This window comes from Tachypleus tridentatus, chromosome 9 (assembly GCF_004210375.1).
Source record: "Tachypleus tridentatus isolate NWPU-2018 chromosome 9, ASM421037v1, whole genome shotgun sequence".
Taxonomy (NCBI): Eukaryota; Metazoa; Arthropoda; class Merostomata; order Xiphosura; family Limulidae; genus Tachypleus; species Tachypleus tridentatus.
The window spans coordinates 165,784,142-165,804,287 of NC_134833.1; the positions used below are offsets into that span (position 1 = coordinate 165,784,142).

The 20,146-nt window shown below is 40.3% G+C and overlaps 2 protein-coding genes and 1 long non-coding RNA gene across 3 annotated transcripts in view; 2 read left to right on the forward strand and 1 right to left on the reverse strand.

Annotated features, from left to right (window-relative positions):
• LOC143226875 (uncharacterized) overlaps window positions 1-845 on the reverse strand; it is a 42,614-nt gene extending 41,769 nt beyond the window's left edge. Inside the window, exon 1 of the mRNA XM_076458408.1 lies at window positions 689-845. The gene's annotated coding sequence lies outside the window, so the exon portion shown is untranslated. The remainder of the gene's footprint in view (window positions 1-688) is intronic.
• LOC143227570 (uncharacterized) overlaps window positions 1-20,146 on the forward strand; it is a 434,192-nt gene that overhangs the window by 164,491 nt on the left and 249,555 nt on the right. The gene's annotated exons all lie outside the window — the stretch shown is intronic.
• Window positions 519-10,899, forward strand: LOC143226877 (uncharacterized). The gene is made up of 3 exons (XR_013014794.1): window positions 519-625; window positions 4,960-5,154; window positions 10,058-10,899. It is a non-coding gene; the product is annotated as an uncharacterized LOC143226877 (long non-coding RNA).

The window sequence follows — 20,146 nt, forward strand, 5'->3', positions numbered from 1 at the left end:
AACTTTGTTAATGACTTCGGCAAAGCACATTTTATCACCCTTAATAAATCTTTTCCTATAAGTACTTGGATAACTACTATAACCTCTCTTCTAACGTAGAGTAACTTTAGCATTGGTTCACTGCATCTATCAGTCACGTTCAACTAGCAAGAGCTATTACAGTACTAATCCATTAAACTTACATGCTATACGTTACTGTAGTATCCTTTCTAGTAGAACAGATATTATCTACTACAGAGAACAACCAGTGTTAAGACGGATAACACTATAGAAAGGATGATTCTCAAAATGAGAGGATTAAGATTTTATAGGGAAAATTTTCTTTCAAGAAAAGCTGGGGTGCAATGCGCTCTTCCTGAATCTGCAGTTCAATATATTTTTGGAGAGATTAACAGATAATCATACACCGAAACTGGTTATGCTCCGGTTAAAACAGTTTTATTATTTCTAACGTGATTGGCTCATGGAATAAGCGTCGCTGCTTACTTTTCTAAATGATGGGTACACAGTTTAATGAACACAGCCGTAACGAGACGCTCCACTGTTACAAATGTTATCTTAAAAGGATCGCTAAACCTTGCGAGTTGGAAAATTCTACTTTTATTTCGTTTTGGTTTTGTTTAAGGTACGTTTATCATTCCTTTTATCGTTTAATATAATACTTAGTTATATTATAGTATTTACTCACCTTCTATCTGGAGTACGATACTTTTGATGAAATATTTATGTATTATTAATCTAAAACCAGCATCTCCTAGCGATTACATACACATATTAATGTTTTTGAAACATTAGACAAATATTTATGTATTATTAATGTAAACCCAGCATCCCCTAGCGGTTACATACACATATTAATGTTTTGAAACATTAGACAAACCTACGGTAATAGCAAATCATTAGCAATGCAATCTAAATGCTTTAAACTACAAAATACAAAGCAATCCTTCACCTTAATAAAGGCATACCCCATGAGTTACAGCAAGAAAATTGTTGCTCGTTATTATTACTAATATTAAGAAGTGATCTAATTTTGGAATACATGTACTGTGATTTTCAGAATTAGGTTACTTTGTTGTTGTTTTTTATTTCCTTTATTTTTTAGTTAAGGTTTATCTTGAATTGTTTATTAATATGTCCACAGGAGTAGTAAATTTTTGTTAAATATAGTTAGGTTATATTTAAATAATTTATTTATGTTTGACTTTGGTTGTAGCGGCGTTTTCTTCTACTTCTAGTCAGGCCTCCCGCTGGGACAACAGTAAGTCTATGGATTTACAACGCTAAAATCAGGAGTTCGATTCCCCTTGTTGACTCAGCAGGTTGCCCAATGTGGCTTTGCATTAAAACACACAGATACAAGCGCTTCTAGTCAGTCACAAACTCTTCAACACAAATTACAAATGATAATAATCAGTCTTAACTACAAGTAACAGGCAACTCACAAAAACCCTCTTTGACCACTTTAGGCCCAGCATGGCCAGGTGGTTAAGGCACTCGACTCGTAATCCGAGAGTCGCGAGTTCGAATCCCTGTCACACCAAACATGCTCACTTTTTCAACCGTGAGGGCGTTATAATGTGACGGCCAATCCTACTATTCGTTGGTAAAAGAGTAGCCCAAGAGTTGGCGGTGGGTGGTGATGACTAGCTGCCTTCCCTCTAGTCTTACACTGCTAAATTAGAGACGGCTAGCGCAGATAGCTCTCCTGTAGCTTTGCGCGAAATTAAAAAACAAACTTGACCCCTTTAACTCTACTGTCACCCTACACGTGAACTGTTTCCAATTGTTATCACTAAAATCCTACAATAAGTACAGTTTATATTCGCATTTTCAAATTATAGTTTCATATTCCCTTTAACCTACATTATTGCGAGTTTGCATAGTCCTGTGTTTGTAATACAAAAGTTTCAATTCAGTTATCCCATTCTTTAGGTTTTCAGGTACGCTAATAACTATTGTGTAAAATAACTGAATGGAACTATTTGTTTGTTAAGAACAATGATACACAATAGGCTATCTCGGCTGTTTAGACATGTTGTCAAGGCTAGCTGAGTAGAGACCATGACCATTAAGTTTTATATGTGGTCAACCTTACAAACACAATAATATTTCATATAGAAACAAGAGCGACAACAGTAGTAGTAATAAGTTTTTGATTTTTATATGAAGAACAAAAGTAGAAATTTAAGTAACTTTAAAATATTCCCTTTAACGTTTTCCTGTTACAGTACTTTCATTTGAGAATACACACACTGAAAATATTCGTAAAATATTAAAATAAAAATATTAACATTTGTACTCCTGAGAGACACACGTCGTAAAGCCTCTACCCAGAGTTCATGATGTATCATTGTCTCTTATGACCACACTAATACTTATACTATTATTAGTTCTGGATGGGAGTTTATACTCGGTAATATCAAACTGGCCTTCCAGATATCTGTGGATTCACATTGTCAACATTCCAGCTGCTTTATATTCTTAGAACAGTGCATCAGTTTTCACAGTGAATATATGATGGCGTAGTGTACATGCAGGGATGGATTATTTATTAGGCACAGTGCCTGGTGCCTGGGAAATTTCAAATCAGAATTTATAATTTATATATCTATAATTTACCTAACTTTTTGTTTAACTTATACGGCCAGTAGGGCCTACGAACAGAAAGTGCCTAAGCATTACGATCGTCTTAATCCAGCACTGAGTAACTGTCAGTCGAACCCCAGGGGTTTAGTGAGTCAATCTCAGGGGTTCGGCGGAGGTCAAGACGCACACATTATGTGTGTGTCCGTTCCGTTCACCCCACTCGTATGATTCGTGACGTCATGCTCCACTTGGTCATCATTGGCTGCAGCTGATCACGTCACGTCACTTGGCCTTAACATCTGTGCTGTAGGGAACTTCGTGTGCTTAGCAATCGACTTATAACTGTAGTAATCGTGCGTCATTTGTGATTTATTTCCTAATCTTTCAATCTCTTCGTACTTAATATGTCGAGCACAAACAGAAAGTGGTCGGACGAATACGTACAATATTGATTCACGTGTGTAACGGAACATGATGGTAGTCAGCATCCTCAATGCATGATTTGCAATGCCAATTTGAGCAATTCTAGTCTAGCACAGGCAAAACTAAGAGAACACTCCCTAAAGCTGCATGGAGATGGGAAATACAGGAACACAACATTTGCTGAATTCAAGGTAAAGAGAGCCAGGTTCGATGAAAAGGCTACTTTGCTTTTTCTCGGCTTTGTACCCATCAACAAACCGATCCTCACAGCATCATACGAAGTTGCGTACTTGATCGCAAAGCAGGGCAAACCACATACTATTGGTGAAGCACTCGTAAAACCAGCTGCGTTGAAGATGGCGAATATCATGCTGGGAAAAGCAGCTGAAAATAAGGTATCCCAAATTCCTCTTTCAAATGACACCATCAGCAGCAGAATAGATGACGTCTTGGCTCAAGTAGTTGCAGATCTGATTCAAGCCCAGCAAAATTCAGCCTTCAACTCGACGAGACCACCGACTTTTCCAATCTCAGCCATCTTGTTGTATTCGTGCGCTATGTGAAGAACGACGAGATAAAAGATTTTTTTTTTATTTTGTAAGCCTCTTACAACAACAACTAAGGCAGCCGACGTGAAGAAACTTGTGAATGATTTCTTCAGAGATAACGATCTTTCGTGGGATATGGTTTTTGCAGTTTGTTTAGACAGAGCTCCAGTCATGCTGGAACGAAACTCTGGTTTTGGTGCGCTGGTGAAAGCCGATGCACCACCCATCATGGTAATGCACTGTGTTCTGAACAGGGATGCGTTGGCAACAAAAACCTTGCCTTCAAAACTGGCAGAAGTATTAAAAATTGTAGTGGAATGTGTGAACTTTGTGCGAAATAGTGCCCTGAAGCACCGCATCTTAAAAGAGCTGTGTAATGAAATGGGCTCTGAATTCGAGGTACTTCATATCCATTCTAACGTTCGGTGGTTATCCCAGGGAAAGGTGTTGAATCGTGTTTTTGCCATGCGTGTGGAATTAGCCCTGTTTTTGCGACAACATTGTCATGCAGATTGCTTAGAAAAATCTGAGTTCATTCTCATTTTGGTGTACATGGCCGATATCTTCAATGCTCTCAATCATCTCAATCAACAGATGCACGGCGGTGGAGTCAACATCATCGAAGCAGAAGAAAACCTGAAGGCTTTTCAAAAAAAGCTACTGTTATGGAAACGACGAACAGAGAATGATAACTTCGCAAACTTTCCCCTGCTGGACGACTGTGTAAGCAAGATCGAAGATGTGTCTGAAATCGGAGACATTTCTGTACCCGGGAAACTAAAGCAAGCAGTTGCCATGCACTTAGATGAGCTCGCAAAATCTCTCGACGGTTATTCCCAAGAGTCTCATATCCAGCATGGGTTAAACAGCCGTTCACGTTTAGTGTTGCGACAGCAAATGTAAATGATGAATACCTCGACGAAATCATTGAACTTCAGCAGAGCCAGGTTCAACAACAACTTTTCAGAACAACAACACTCTCAACGTTTTGGTGTCACCAAACCGTAACGTACCATCTTATTGCTAAGAAAGCCCTTGAGATACTCATACCGTTTGTTTCAATGTAACTTTGCGAGCAATCCTTTTCGAGAATGGTAGACATAAAAACGAAGAAAAGGAACAGACTTTGTTGCGGAAATGATACGAGAGTGGCACTTGCCAAGATGAAGCCGCGCATTTCTAAACTTGTCTCTGAAAGGCAACAGCAAAAGTCACATTGAGTTGCAGTAAATATTCATTATGTTTTTGTGTGAAATTCATGTTTTTTTGGTTTTGTTCTTTAAACACAGTGATATGGTGTGCAACTGATGCATGGTTCATTTTGTGCACTAATAAAATATCTACTTATGTTTTGAATTTGAAAAAAAAAAATATATATTTTATTTTTCCAATTACGAAGGGTTCAGTGAATGCAAGTACGAAACTTCCGGGGTTAAGTACCTCCAACAGGGTTAAGAACTACTGGTCTGGTTCAGTACCTCCAACAAGGTTAAGAACCACTGGTCTGGTTCAGTACCTCCAACAGGGTTAAGAACCACTGCCTTAGGAGGAACCATGGAGTTAGAGAAAGAAGTTGATTACGATTTCCAATTAGGTAAGGATTGGAAATTTGAATGTTCTAAATTTTTAAAAAATCATGATGTTTGCATACATCGAGAATTGTTAAGAGGCAATTTACAATTAATGCTAAAAATATTTTTTCGCAGAGAAATATGAAGAGAAACTAGCAAATTACAGGGATGTTTTCTAACAATGTTTAACTTGACTGAACCCATGTTGAGAGAATTTATTAATGATAACTAAAATGAATTAAACAGAGCCCCATTCTATTTGGGTCTTATTCTACTGGGATTCTACATGCCAAGCCTGTTGTTTTAATATGAAAAAAATGCTTGAATCATATCGAAAGCTGAAAAAATAATATGTGTTGTTGCTGGTTGAGCACTGGTGTATGAAGATATATACCAATTTGATAAGAAATAGAGAAATACTGTTGGATGTTCTGAATTTAAGAAAATGATAATATTTGCATAAAGTGAGAGTTGTTAAGAGGCAATTTAGAACTAATGTTAGAAATATATTTGACAGGGTTAGGAAAGCTTTAATGTAAATAATGTAAACAATAGGCTTAGAAAAGATAAATTAGCAAAATGTTTTATGGATTTCAACCATGTTAAATTTCTAGGTCATGAATAAGTTAAACCAACACATGACAAAGTCAAATCAGTCCAAAATGAATTATAGCCAGACAATAAGAACAAACTAACGCTAATTTTATGGTTAATAAGGTTTTACCATAAATACATCGTTGTCAGCTTTTATAAAGGCCGTTGATCCCTTTAAATTACGATTATGCAACTTATTAGAAACGAATTTGGATAACAAACACGCAGCAAATAATCTACTTTTTTTAAAATAATTTATCAGAAACAAGACAGACTATGTACAGAAATCCTTTCATTATTAGCTATCACAGTTGTATCTAGAGCATTAAATAATTCAGAAACAAGACAAACTATGTACAGAAATCCTTTCACTATTAGTTATCACAGTTGTATCTAGAGCATTAAATAATTCAGAAACAAGACAGACTATGTACAGAAATCCTTTCACTATTAGTTATCACAGTTGTATCTAGAGCATTAAATAATTCAGAAACAAGACAGACTATGTACAGAAATCCTTTCATTATTAGCTATCACAGTTGTATCTAGAGCATTAAATAATTCAGAAACAAGACAAACTATGTACAGAAATCCTTTCACTATTAGTTATCACAGTTGTATCTAGAGCATTAAATAATTCAGAAACAAGACAGACTATGTACAGAAATCCTTTCACTATTAGTTATCACAGTTGTATCTAGAGCATTAAATAATTCAGAAACAAGACAGACTATGTACAGAAATCCTTTCATTATTAGTTATCACAGTTGTATCTAGAGCATTAAATAATTCAGAAACAAGACAGACTATGTACAGAAATCCTTTCATTATTAGTTATCACAGTTGTATCTAGAGCATTAAATAATTCAGTAACAAGACAGACTATGTACAGAAATCCTTTCACTATTAGTTATCACAGTTGTATCTAAAGCATTAAATAATTCAGAAACAAGACAGACTATGTACAGAAATCCTTTCACTATTAGTTATCACAGTTGTATCGAGAGCATTAAATAATTCAGAAACAAGACAGACTATGTACAGAAATCCTTTCACCATAAGTTATCACAGTTGTATCCAGACCATTAAATAATTCAGAAACAAGACAGACTATGTACAGAAATCCTTTCATTATTAGTTATCACAGTTGTATCTAGAGCATTAAATAATTCAGAAACAAGACAGACTATGTACAGAAATCCTTTCATTATTAGTTATCACAGTTGTATCTAGAGCATTAAATAATTCAGTAACAAGACAGACTATGTACAGAAATCCTTTCACTATTAGTTATCACAGTTGTATCTAGAGCATTAAATAATTCAGAAACAAGACAGACTATGTACAGAAATCCTTTCACTATTAGTTATCACAGTTGTATCTAAAGCATTAAATAATTCAGAAACAAGACAGACTATGTACAGAAATCCTTTCACTATTAGTTATCACAGTTGTATCTAGAGCATTAAATAATTCAGTAACAAGACAGACTATGTACAGAAATCCTTTCACCATAAGTTATCACAGTTGTATCTAGAGCATTAAATAATTCAGAAACAAGACAGACTATGTACAGAAATCCTTTCACTATTAGTTATCACAGTTGTATCTAGAGCATTAAATAATTCAGAAACAAGACAGACTATGTACAGAAATCCTTTCACTATTAGTTATCACAGTTGTATCTAGAGCATTAAATAATTCAGTAACAAGACAGACTATGTACAGAAATCCTTTCACTATTAGTTATCACAGTTGTATCTAGAGCATTAAATAATTCAGTAACAAGACAAACTATGTACAGAAATCCTTTCACCATAAGTTATCACAGTTGTATCTAGAGCATTAAATAATTCAGTAACAAGACAGACTTTGTACAGAAATCCTTTCACTATTAGTTATCACAGTTGTATCTAGAGCATTAAATAATTCAGAAACAAGACAGACTATGTACAGAAATCCTTTCATTATTAGCTATCACAGTTGTATCTAGAGCATTAAATAATTCAGAAACAAGACAAACTATGTACAGAAATCCTTTCACTATTAGTTATCACAGTTGTATCTAGAGCATTAAATAATTCAGAAACAAGACAGACTATGTACAGAAATCCTTTCACTATTAGTTATCACAGTTGTATCTAGAGCATTAAATAATTCAGAAACAAGACAGACTATGTACAGAAATCCTTTCATTATTAGTTATCACAGTTGTATCTAGAGCATTAAATAATTCAGAAACAAGACAGACTATGTACAGAAATCCTTTCACTATTAGTTATCACAGTTGTATCGAGAGCATTAAATAATTCAGAAACAAGACAGACTATGTACAGAAATCCTTTCACCATAAGTTATCACAGTTGTATCTAGAGCATTAAATAATTCAGAAACAAGACAGACTATGTACAGAAATCCACAAAAGCGAATCATCATCCAGTCTAACTTCACTAATTTAACTTTTCCAACTTGCTTCTGCATCTTCATGTATTTAAGATATGAAGCAGAAAAATCTAGAAATATCTAGTCCTCTGGTAACAACAATGTTACACATACCCTTTGTTAACCTGAAGATGATCTAAGAAAGTCAAAACTTTGTTCTGTACTTTATTTCAATTAAAGTTTTAATACCCATACTGTCCTTCTTTAGAATATAATGTTACACAGAGAGAGATAAGCTTGGAAGCTTCGAGTAGGATGACGTCAACAATATGAAGAAAGTCTATTACGAAAACTTAAACTGGGTACGAGACCTACAGAGTAATGTAACAAAACATGTCAGAACTGTCGTTTTTAAAATAATTAACGTTTATTATACCGATTATGAAAACTAAATAATAATTAAATATCAAATCACTGACTAATGACTCTTAAACTAAACAGTCTTGTACACCCATAAATCCCTTACTTCATTACTAAACTTCTCCTATGACATACAAAACCAAAACTAACTGAGAAGTGTTTACATCTCACATTCTTATGTTAATTATTATCTTAATAATAGATAAACAATATTATAGTTGGAACATCATTTTACTCAGAACTTTATTATAAATGTTATAATTTTCTTAATGATATATAAACAATATTATAGTTGGAACATCATTTTACTTAGAACTTAATTATAAATGTTATAATTTTTTTAACGAAAAATAAACAATATTATAGTTGGCTTGAATTTATGTATTAACATACTCTCCACTGCTATTTAACACTCCTATGAAAAGTGGGGCCTAATAGGCGACAGAGCAACTTGAAAAGTTATTAATATTAGGCTAATAATTTTGTATTTAAATGAAATTTCCATTTCATTTAATGAAATGAAATGAAATCAAATGAAATGGAAATTTCATTTAAATACAAATTTATTAGCCTAATATTAATAACTTTCAAGTTGCTCTGAGGCCTATTAGTCCCTACTTTTCGTAGGAGTGTTAAGTGCTTTATATCAATACACAGTACATTTATTCTATAACTGTTTTGTAAAATTCTCTTACTGGTAAGAAATGACACACACTCCCACAATGACCTAAGTTATTTCAATTTAAAGTGCGAGTTTTATGTAAACATTGAGCTAGCACCTTTTTTCCTAATGAAATGGTTTTTGAGAAGTTTACTTCTTAAAATATTTGAGAACTCAATTCCTTCTTTTCATCTTATTGTCTATAATTAAGTTTAAACTAAGTACTGAAACTTTAATGTGAAATATTAATTATAACCCTCAACATGGTATCAACCACATGCATACGGCTCAATTAGTTTGGTTAGGCAAGCTAGAAAATTTTACATACTATAACTAGATATGAACCACATATTTTTAAATTATATTTTCAATATTATAATTTGTTTGTTTGCTATGTGGAATTGTTATTTCCAGCAACAGTTAGTTAAATGATACTTTAAAAGCATGGGTTGAATTAGTGAAATTAATGAATATATTTGTGAGCTTACTAGTTCAGGGACAGACAAATTATTCAGCATCAAAAGTGAGATTTCCTGTGTGTATTAATGTAATAGTGTGTAGCAATGTAACACTAAAACTAAGATTATTCATGAGATGCGTGTCTTACCCATTAGTATTAGGATTTATATTGAAAAAGTATTTTTACAGTTAAACCTACAAGTAGTTTGATGCAGATGTTAAGAAAGGAATAAATAATTCTGTCAGGTTTTAAGTACAGGCCATATTATTTACACTTGATGTCTGTGACTTAATAAATTTCAACAATAATTAAATAGTCCACGAGTTGTAAAATAATACATTAAAACAAGTCAACATAATAACAAAAGGTGCAAAAAAAGGTAAATATAAATTATTTCTGGAATGTCCAGGATCACTTCAAGTGCAGTCTCTTCTCTCCAGAATGTCCAATGCCCCATTAAAGTGCAGTCTCTTCTCTCCAGAATGTCCATGACCCCCTTAAAGTGCAATCTCTTCTCTCCAGAATGTCCATGACCCCCTTAAAGTGCAGTCTCTTCTCTCCAGAATGTCCAAGATCACCTTCAAGTGCAGCTTCTTCTCTCCAGAATGTCCATGACCCCCTTAAAGTGCAATCTCTTCTCTCCAGAATGTCCATGACCCCCTTAAAGTGCAGTCTCTTCTCTCCAGATTGTCCAAGATCACCTTCAAGTGCAGCTTCTTCTCTCCAGAATGTCCAAGATAACCTTCAAGTGCAGCTTCTTCTCTCCAGGATGTCCAAGATCACCTTCAAGTGCAGTCTCTTCTCTCCAGAATGTCCATGACCCCCTTAAAGTGCAGTCTCTTCTCTCCAGAATGTCCATGACCCCCTTAAAATGCAGCTTCTTCTCTCCAGAATGTCCATGACCCCCTTAAAGTGCAGTCTCTTCTCTCCAGATTGTCCAAGATCACCTTCAAGTGCAGCTTCTTCTCTCCAGAATGTCCAAGATCACCTTCAAGTGCAGCTTCTTCTCTCCAGGATGTCCAAGATCACCTTCAAGTGCAGCTTCTTCTCTCCAGAATGTCCATGACCCCCTTAAAGTGCAGTCTCTTCTCTCCAGAATGTCCATGACCCCTTAAAGTGCAGTCTCGTCTCTTCAGAATGTCCAAGATCACCTTCAAGTGCAGCTTCTTCTCTCCAGAATGTCCAAGATCACCTTCAAGTGCAGCTTCTTCTCTCCAGAATGTCCATGACCCCCTTAAAGTGCAGTCTCTTCTCTCCAGAATGTCCAAGATCACCTTCAAGTGCAGCTTCTTCTCTCCAGAATGTCCAAGATCACCTTCAAGTGCAGCTTCTTCTCTCCAGAATGTCCATGACCCCCTTAAAGTGCAGTCTCTTCTCTCCAGAATGTCCAAGATCACCTTCAAGTGCAGCTTCTTCTCTCCAGAATGTCCAAGATCACCTTCAAGTGCAGCTTCTTCTCTCCAGAATGTCCATGACCCCCTTAAAGTGCAATCTCTTCTCTCCAGAATGTCCATGACCCCCTTAAAGTGCAGTCTCTTATCTCCAGAATGTCCAAGATCACCTTCAAGTGCAGCTTCTTCTCCCCAGAATGTCCATGACCCCCTTAAAGTGCAGCTTCTTCTCTCCAGAATGTCCAAGATCACCTTCAAGTGCAGCTTCTTCTCTCCAGAATGTCCATGACCCCCTTAAAGTGCAGTCTCGTCTCTTCAGAATGTCCAAGATCACCTTCTTCTCTCCAGAATGTCCATGACCCCCTTAAAGTGCAGTCTCGTCTCTTCAGAATGTCCATGACCCCCTTAAAGTGCAGCTTCTTTTACCAGAATGTCCATGACCCTCTTAAAGTGCAATCTCTTCTCTCCAGAATGTCCATGACCCCCTTAAAATGCAGCTTCTTCTCTCCAGAATGTCCATGACCCCCTTAAAGTGCAGTCTCTTCTCTCCAGATTGTCCATGACCCCCTTAAAGTGCAGTCTCTTCTCTCCAGAATGTCCATGACCCCCTTAAAATGCAGCTTCTTCTCTCCAGAATGTCCATGACCCCCTTAAAGTGCAGTCTCTTCTCTCCAGATTGTCCAAGATCACCTTCAAGTGCAGCTTCTTCTCTCCAGAATGTCCAAGATCACCTTCAAGTGCAGCTTCTTCTCTCCAGAATATCCATGACCCCCTTAAAGTGCAGTCTCGTCTCTTCAGAATGTCCATGACCCCCTTAAAGTGCAGTCTCTTCTCTCCAGAATGTCCATGACCCCCTTAAAGTGCAGTCTCTTCTCTCCAGAATGTCCATGACCCCCTTAAAATGCAGCTTCTTCTCTCCAGAATGTCCATGACCCCCTTAAAGTGCAGTCTCTTCTCTCCAGATTGTCCAAGATCACCTTCAAGTGCAGCTTCTTCTCTCCAGAATGTCCAAGATCACCTTCAAGTGCAGCTTCTTCTCTCCAGGATGTCCAAGATCACCTTCAAGTGCAGCTTCTTCTCTCCAGAATGTCCATGACCACCTTAAAGTGCAGTCTCTTCTCTCCAGAATGTCCATGACCCCTTAAAGTGCAGTCTCGTCTCTTCAGAATGTCCAAGATCACCTTCAAGTGCAGCTTCTTCTCTCCAGAATGTCCATGACCCCCTTAAAGTGCAGTCTCGTCTCTTCAGAACGTCCAAGATCACCTTCAAGTGCAGCTTCTCTCCAGAATGTCCAAGATCACCTTCAAGTGCAGCTTCTTCTCTCCAGAATGTCCATGACCCCCTTAAAGTGCAGTCTCTTCTCTCCAGAATGTCCAAGATCACCTTCAAGTGCAGCTTCTTCTCTCCAGAATGTCCAAGATCACCTTCAAGTGCAGCTTCTTCTCTCCAGAATGTCCATGACCCCCTTAAAGTGCAGTCTCTTCTCTCCAGAATGTCCAAGATCACCTTCAAGTGCAGCTTCTTCTCTCCAGAATGTCCATGACCCCCTTAAAGTGCAATCTCTTCTCTCCAGAATGTCCATGACCCCCTTAAAGTGCAGTCTCTTATCTCCAGAATGTCCAAGATCACCTTGAAGTGCAGCTTCTTCTCCCCAGAATGTCCATGACCCCCTTAAAGTGCAGCTTCTTCTCTCCAGAATGTCCAAGATCACCTTCAAGTGCAGCTTCTTCTCTCCAGAATGTCCATGACCCCCTTAAAGTGCAGTCTCGTCTCTTCAGAATGTCCAAGATCACCTTCTTCTCTCCAGAATGTCCATGACCCCCTTAAAGTGCAGTCTCGTCTCTCAGAATGTCCATGACCCCCTTAAAGTGCAGCTTCTTCTCTCCAGAATGTCCATGACCCTCTTAAAGTGCAATCTCTTCTCTCCAGAATGTCCAAGATCACCTTCAAGTGCAGCTTCTTCTCTCCAGAATGTCCATGACCCCTTAAAGTGCAATCTCTTCTCTCCAGAATGTCCATGACCCCCTTAAAGTGTAGTCTCTTCTTTCCAGAATGTCCATGACCCCCTTAAAGTGCAGTCTCTTCTTTCCAGAATGTCCATGACCCCATAAAGTGCAGTCTCTTCTCTCCAGAATGTCCAAGATCACCTTCAAGTGCAGCTTCTTCTCTGCAGAATATCCATGACCCCCTTAAAGTGCAGTCTCGTCTCTTCAGAATGTCCAAAATCACCTTCAAGTGCAGCTTCTTCTCTCCAGAATGTCCATGACCCCTTAAAGTGCAATCTCTTCTCTTCAGAATGTCCATGACCCCCTTAAAGTGCAATCTCTTCTCTTCAGAATGTCCATGACCCCCTTAAAGTGCAGTCTCTTCTCTTCAGAATGTCCAAGATCACCTTCAAGTGCAGCTTCTTCTCTCCAGAATGTCCATGACCCCCTTAAAGTGCAATCTCTTCTCTCCAGAATGTCCATGACCCCCTTAAAGTGCAGTCTCTTATCTCCAGAATGTCCAAGATCACCTTCAAGTGCAGCTTCTTCTCCCCAGAATGTCCATGACCCCCTTAAAGTGCAGCATCTTCTCTCCAGAATGTCCAAGATCACCTTCAAGTGCAGTTTCTTTTCTCCAGAATGTCCATGACCCCATTAAAGTGCAGTCTCGTCTCTTCAGAATGTCCAAGATCACCTTCTTCTCTCCAGAATGTCCATGACCCCCTTAAAGTGCAGTCTCGTCTCTTCAGAATGTCCAAGATCACCTTCAAGTGCAGCTTCTTCTCTCCAGAATGTCCAAGATCACCTTCAAGTGCAGCTTCTTCTCTCCAGAATGTCCATGACCCCCTTAAAGTGCAGTCTCTTCTCTCCAGAATGTCCAAGATCACCTTCAAGTGCAGCTTCTTCTCTCCAGAATGTCCATGACCCCCTTAAAGTGCAATCTCTTCTCTCCAGAATGTCCATGACCCCCTTAAAGTGCAGTCTCTTATCTCCAGAATGTCCAAGATCACCTTCAAGTGCAGCTTCTTCTCCCCAGAATGTCCATGACCCCCTTAAAGTGCAGCTTCTTCTCTCCAGAATGTCCAAGATCACCTTCAAGTGCAGCTTCTTCTCTCCAGAATGTCCATGACCCCCTTAAAGTGCAGTCTCGTCTCTTCAGAATGTCCAAGATCACCTTCTTCTCTCCAGAATGTCCATGACCCCCTTAAAGTGCAGTCTCGTCTCTTCAGAATGTCCATGACCCCCTTAAAGTGCAGCTTCTTTTACCAGAATGTCCATGACCCTCTTAAAGTGCAATCTCTTCTCTCCAGAATGTCCAAGATCACCTTCAAGTGCAGCTTCTCTCCAGAATGTCCATGACCCCTTAAAGTGCAATCTCTTCTCTCCAGAATGTCCATGACCCCCTTAAAGTGCAGTCTCTTCTTTCCAGAATGTCCATGACCCCCTTAAAGTGCAGTCTCTTCTTTCCAGAATGTCCATGACCCCCTTAAAGTGCAGTCTCTTCTTTCCAGAATGTCCATGACCCCCATAAAGTGCAGTCTCTTCTCTCCAGAATGTCCAAGATCACCTTCAAGTGCAGCTTCTTCTCTGCAGAATATCCATGACCCCCTTAAAGTGCAGTCTCGTCTCTTCAGAATGTCCATGACCCCCTTAAAGTGCAGTCTCTTCTCTCCAGAATGTCCATGACCCCCTTAAAGTGCAGTCTCTTCTCTCCAGAATGTCCATGACCCCCTTAAAATGCAGCTTCTTCTCTCCAGAATGTCCATGACCCCCTTAAAGTGCAGTCTCTTCTCTCCAGATTGTCCAAGATCACCTTCAAGTGCAGCTTCTTCTCTCCAGAATGTCCAAGATCACCTTCAAGTGCAGCTTCTTCTCTCCAGGATGTCCAAGATCACCTTCAAGTGCAGCTTCTTCTCTCCAGAATGTCCATGACCACCTTAAAGTGCAGTCTCTTCTCTCCAGAATGTCCATGACCCCTTAAAGTGCAGTCTCGTCTCTTCAGAATGTCCAAGATCACCTTCAAGTGCAGCTTCTTCTCTCCAGAATGTCCATGACCCCCTTAAAGTGCAGTCTCGTCTCTTCAGAACGTCCAAGATCACCTTCAAGTGCAGCTTCTCTCCAGAATGTCCAAGATCACCTTCAAGTGCAGCTTCTTCTCTCCAGAATGTCCATGACCCCCTTAAAGTGCAGTCTCTTCTCTCCAGAATGTCCAAGATCACCTTCAAGTGCAGCTTCTTCTCTCCAGAATGTCCAAGATCACCTTCAAGTGCAGCTTCTTCTCTCCAGAATGTCCATGACCCCCTTAAAGTGCAGTCTCTTCTCTCCAGAATGTCCAAGATCACCTTCAAGTGCAGCTTCTTCTCTCCAGAATGTCCATGACCCCCTTAAAGTGCAATCTCTTCTCTCCAGAATGTCCATGACCCCCTTAAAGTGCAGTCTCTTATCTCCAGAATGTCCAAGATCACCTTGAAGTGCAGCTTCTTCTCCCAGAATGTCCATGACCCCTTAAAGTGCAGCTTCTTCTCTCCAGAATGTCCAAGATCACCTTCAAGTGCAGCTTCTTCTCTCCAGAATGTCCATGACCCCCTTAAAGTGCAGTCTCGTCTCTTCAGAATGTCCAAGATCACCTTCTTCTCTCCAGAATGTCCATGACCCCCTTAAAGTGCAGTCTCGTCTCTTCAGAATGTCCATGACCCCCTTAAAGTGCAGCTTCTTCTCTCCAGAATGTCCATGACCCTCTTAAAGTGCAATCTCTTCTCTCCAGAATGTCCAAGATCACCTTCAAGTGCAGCTTCTTCTCTCCAGAATGTCCATGACCCCTTAAGTGCAATCTCTTCTCTCCAGAATGTCCATGACCCCCTTAAAGTGTAGTCTCTTCTTTCCAGAATGTCCATGACCCCCTTAAAGTGCAGTCTCTTCTTTCCAGAATGTCCATGACCCCATAAGTGCAGTCTCTTCTCTCCAGAATGTCCAAGATCACCTTCAAGTGCAGCTTCTTCTCTGCAGAATATCCATGACCCCCTTAAAGTGCAGTCTCGTCTCTTCAGAATGTCCAAAATCACCTTCAAGTGCAGCTTCTTCTCTCCAGAATGTCCATGACCCCTTAAAGTGCAATCTCTTCTCTTCAGAATGTCCATGACCCCCTTAAAGTGCAATCTCTTCTCTTCAGAATGTCCATGACCCCCTTAAAGTGCAGTCTCTTCTCTTCAGAATGTCCAAGATCACCTTCAAGTGCAGCTTCTTCTCTCCAGAATGTCCATGACCCCTTAAGTGCAATCTCTTCTCTCCAGAATGTCCACGACCCCCTTAAAGTGCAGTCTCTTCTCTCCAGAATGTCCAAGATCACCTTCAAGTGCAGCTTCTTCTCCCCAGAATGTCCATGACCCCCTTAAAGTGCAGCATCTTCTCTCCAGAATGTCCAAGATCACCTTCAAGTGCAGTTTCTTTTCTCCAGAATGTCCATGACCCCATTAAAGTGCAGTCTCGTCTCTTCAGAATGTCCAAGATCACCTTCTTCTCTCCAGAATGTCCATGACCCCCTTAAAGTGCAGTCTCGTCTCTTCAGAATGTCCAAGATCACCTTCAAGTGCAGCTTCTTCTCTCCAGAATGTCCAAGATCACCTTCAAGTGCAGCTTCTTCTCTCCAGAATGTCCATGACCCCCTTAAAGTGCAGTCTCTTCTCTCCAGAATGTCCAAGATCACCTTCAAGTGCAGCTTCTTCTCTCCAGAATGTCCATGACCCCCTTAAAGTGCAATCTCTTCTCTCCAGAATGTCCATGACCCCCTTAAAGTGCAGTCTCTTATCTCCAGAATGTCCAAGATCACCTTGAAGTGCAGCTTCTTCTCCCCAGAATGTCCATGACCCCCTTAAAGTGCAGCTTCTTCTCTCCAGAATGTCCAAGATCACCTTCAAGTGCAGCTTCTTCTCTCCAGAATGTCCATGACCCCCTTAAAGTGCAGTCTCGTCTCTTCAGAATGTCCAAGATCACCTTCTTCTCTCCAGAATGTCCATGACCCCCTTAAAGTGCAGTCTCGTCTCTTCAGAATGTCCATGACCCCCTTAAAGTGCAGCTTCTTCTCTCCAGAATGTCCATGACCCTCTTAAAGTGCAATCTCTTCTCTCCAGAATGTCCAAGATCACCTTCAAGTGCAGCTTCTTCTCTCCAGAATGTCCATGACCCCTTAAAGTGCAATCTCTTCTCTCCAGAATGTCCATGACCCCCTTAAAGTGTAGTCTCTTCTTTCCAGAATGTCCATGACCCCCTTAAAGTGCAGTCTCTTCTTTCCAGAATGTCCATGACCCCCATAAAGTGCAGTCTCTTCTCTCCAGAATGTCCAAGATCACCTTCAAGTGCAGCTTCTTCTCTGCAGAATATCCATGACCCCCTTAAAGTGCAGTCTCGTCTCTTCAGAATGTCCAAAATCACCTTCAAGTGCAGCTTCTTCTCTCCAGAATGTCCATGACCCCTTAAAGTGCAATCTCTTCTCTCAGAATGTCCATGACCCCCTTAAAGTGCAATCTCTTCTCTTCAGAATGTCCATGACCCCCTTAAAGTGCAGTCTCTTCTCTTCAGAATGTCCAAGATCACCTTCAAGTGCAGCTTCTTCTCTCCAGAATGTCCATGACCCCCTTAAAGTGCAATCTCTTCTCTCCAGAATGTCCATGACTCCCTTAAAGTGCAGTCTCTTATCTCCAGAATGTCCAAGATCACCTTCAAGTGCAGCTTCTTCTCCCCAGAATGTCCATGACCCCCTTAAAGTGCAGCATCTTCTCTCCAGAATGTCCAAGATCACCTTCAAGTGCAGTTTCTTTTCTCCAGAATGTCCATGACCCCATTAAAGTGCAGTCTCGTCTCTTCAGAATGTCCAAGATCACCTTCTTCTCTCCAGAATGTCCATGACCCCCTTAAAGTGCAGTCTCGTCTCTTCAGAATGTCCATGACCCCCGTAAAGTGCAGCTTCTTCTCTCCAGAATGTCCATGACCCTCTTAAAGTGCAATCTCTTCTCTCCAGAATGTCCAAGATCACCTTCAAGTGCAGCTTCTTCTCTGCAGAATGTCCATGACCCCCTTAAAGTGCAGTCTCGTCTCTTCAGAATGTCCAAAATCACCTTCAAGTGCAGCTTCTTCTCTCCAGAATGTCCATGACCCCCTTCATGTGCAGCTTCTTCTCTCCAGAATGTCGAAGATCACCTTCAAGTGCAGCTTCTTCTCTCCAGAATGTCCAAGATCACCTTCAAGTGCAGCTTCTTCTCTCCAGAATGTCCAAGATCACCTTCAAGTGCAGCTTCTTCTCTCCAGAATGTCCATGACCCCCTTAAAGTGCAGTCTCTTCTCTCCAGAATGTCCATGACCCCTTAAAGTGCAATCTCTTCTCTCCAGAATGTCCAAGATCACCTTCAAGTGCAGTCTCTTCTCTCCAGAATGTCCAAGATCACCTTCAAGTGCAGCTTCTTCTCTCCAGAATGTCCATGATCCCCTTAAAGTGCAGTCTCTTCTCTCCAGAATGTCCAAAATCACCTTCAAGTGCAGCTTCTTCTCTCCAGAATGTCCAAGATCACCTTCAAGTGCAGCTTCTTCTCTCCAGAATGTCCAAGATCACCTTCAAGTGCAGCTTCTTCTCTCCAGAATGTCCAAGATCACCTTCAAGTGCAGCTTCTTCTCTCCAGAATGTCCATGACCCCCTTAAAGTGCAGTCTCGTCTCTTCAGAATGTCCAAGATCACCTTAAAGTGCAGCTTCTTCTCTCAGAATGTCCAAGATCACCTTCAAGTGCAGCTTCTTCTCTCCAGAATGTCCATGACCCCCTTAAAGTGCAGTCTCTTCTCTCCAGAATGTCCAAGATCACCTTCAAGAGCAGCTTCTTCTCTCCAGAATGTCCATGACCCCCTTAAAGTGCAGCTTCTTCTCTCCAGAATGTCCAAGATCACCTTCAAGTGCAGCTTCTTCTCTCCAGAATGTCCATGACCCCCTTAAAGTGCAGTCTCGTCTCTTCAGAATGTCCAAAATCACCTTCAAGTGCAGCTTCTTCTCTCCAGAATGTCCAAGATCACCTTCAAGTGCAGCTTCTTCTCTCCAGAATGTCCATGACCCCCTTAAAGTGCAATGTCTTCTCTCCAGAATGTCCATGACCCCCTTAAAGTGCAGTCTCTTATCTCCAGAATGTCCATGACCCCTTAAGTGCAATCTCTTCTCTCCAGAATGTCCATGACCCCCTTAAAGTGCAGTCTCTTCTCTCCAGAATGTCCAAGATCACCTTCAAGTCCAGCTTCTTCTCTCCAGAATGTACATGACCCCCTTAAAGTGCAGTCTCTTCTCTCCAGAATGTCCATGACCCCCTTAAAGTGCAGTCTCGTCTCTTCAGAATGTCCAAAATCACCTTCAAGTGCAGCTTCTTCTCTCCAGAATGTCCAAGATCACCTTCAAGTGCAGCTTCTTCTCTCCAGAATGTCCATGACCCCCTTAAAGTGCAATCTCTTCTCTTCAGAATGTCCATGACCCCCTTAAAGTGCAGTCTCTTATCTCCAGAATGTCCAAGATCACCTTCAAGTGCAGCTTCTTCTCCCCAGAATGTCCATGACCCCCTTAAAGTGCAGCTTCTTCTCTCCAGAATGTCCAAGATCACCTTCAAGTGCAGCTTCTTCTCCCCAGAATGTCCATGACCCCCTTAAAGTGCAGCATCTTCTCTCCAGAATGTCCAAGATCACCTTCAAGTGCAGTTTCTTTTCTCCAGAATGTCCATGACCCCATTAAAGTGCAGTCTCGTCTCTTCAGAATGTCCAAGATCACCTTCAAGTGCAGCTTCTTCTCTGCAGAATGTCCATGACCCCCTTAAAGTGCAGTCTCGTCTCTTCAGAATGTCCAAGATCACCTTCAAGTGCAGCTTCTTCTCTGCAGAATGTCCATGACCCCCTTAAAGTGCAGTCTCGTCTCTTCAGAATGTCCATGACCCCGTAAAGTGCAGCTTCTTCTCTCCAGAATGTCCATGACCCTCTTAAAGTGCATTCTCTTCTCTCCAGAATGTCCAAGATCACCTTCAAGTGCAGCTTCTTCTCTGCAGAATGTCCATGACCCCCTTAAAGTGCAGTCTCGTCTCTTCAGAATGTCCAAAATCACCTTCAAG